Raw genomic sequence first — 1,432 nt, forward strand, 5'->3', positions numbered from 1 at the left:
AGAACATATATATATATATATATATATATAAATGTTCTGAGTTAGAATGCTACTTTCACATATCATTTTTTCATTTAAATTAGAAAATTGATAAAATTTTAGTTTGTCTTCCCACTCTAGCAGTGGCTTAGGCATCCTGTGTAGGTGCAATTCAGAAAAACAAAATTAGATTAAGTACTTATGTGAGCAATGAAGCAATTCAGAGAATTTCAGTTGCTAAAACAGCCAAGAAAAATAATGTAGAGATTATTCTCCTTCTCATTTGGGCAAAAAAGAAATCTCTCAGCTTCTGAAATGCCAGTTGGCATAAGGTCCAAGACATTTTTAACATGATAATGTCAGTAAGATGTCTGTGGAGGAAGTTTATGTAGGAATGTGCTTCACTGGAGCAGAATAACTGGATATGACAGATATCAACATTTTACACACTATTTGATAGTGGTAGTTCAGAACTACACACCAAGTGTCTCACTGCAGATCTTAATGTCAGCTACAGTATTGTAATGCTAAAGAAAATACAGATCTGTATGTGATCATTACATCGAGCATCTAGCAGAGAAAAAAAAACCACACAGAGAGAAGGGAAAGAATCCTCTAAGGAGCCTTTACATTGACAATTTTCTTTTCTCATTACATTAGAGAAAATGCCAGAGTTTGCTCAGGTTGAAAGGTAAAAAGCTGAAAAAATATATAGGCAAAAAAATACTGAGAGCTAAACTGGAGACACAGATCAACAACATTTTCAAATTCCTTTAGATTTGTGACACCACCCAGACTCCAAAGATACACCCATATTCAGAGGCATTTTTCAAATATTAACTTTCTTCTCTGAATTCTGAAGAGTTGGTAGAGGAAGGCCTCTGTTTATTCTTCATCTCCCCACTTCCCATTCCATCCCTTCCTCTCACTGCATTCCAAATTCAAAGATACACTTCTCCATGGCCAAAAAAAAAGGACTCACGATGTTACAGAAATGGCTCAAACATGTCAACAGCAGTTCTACCGACGGAGAACTGTGGTCTAAAATCTTCATCAATTTACAAGTAACTATAGAGAGTTGTGAGGTCAATGTAATTTTTTAAAAAAACCCTGAAGAATGCAGAATAATGGATTTCATAAATTGTAATGCTTTATTCAGATTGATATTCAGATTTTGATAGATTTTGTAAACTTTTAAGAATGAACATGCATTCCCCAGGTAGCTCATCAGTCTCTTAAAAGCCTGAGAGATGATTCATGTCAAAATTATGGAGCTGATTCATTGCAAATGTACTCTAAGTAGACAGAACTGACTTTGGTCGTTGCATCTGGACTCTTGCAAATCTTTTTCTAATTTTCCACTATTTTGTCTTGAAAAAATGCCATTAAAAACCCCACAAACACCTAAGCATTCCCCAAAACACTACACATACAAATCTTCCTTTCCTGGTTG

Source organism: Athene cunicularia (genome assembly GCF_003259725.1).
Source record: "Athene cunicularia isolate RWA chromosome 2 unlocalized genomic scaffold, athCun1 chr2_part1, whole genome shotgun sequence".
Taxonomy (NCBI): Eukaryota; Metazoa; Chordata; class Aves; order Strigiformes; family Strigidae; genus Athene; species Athene cunicularia.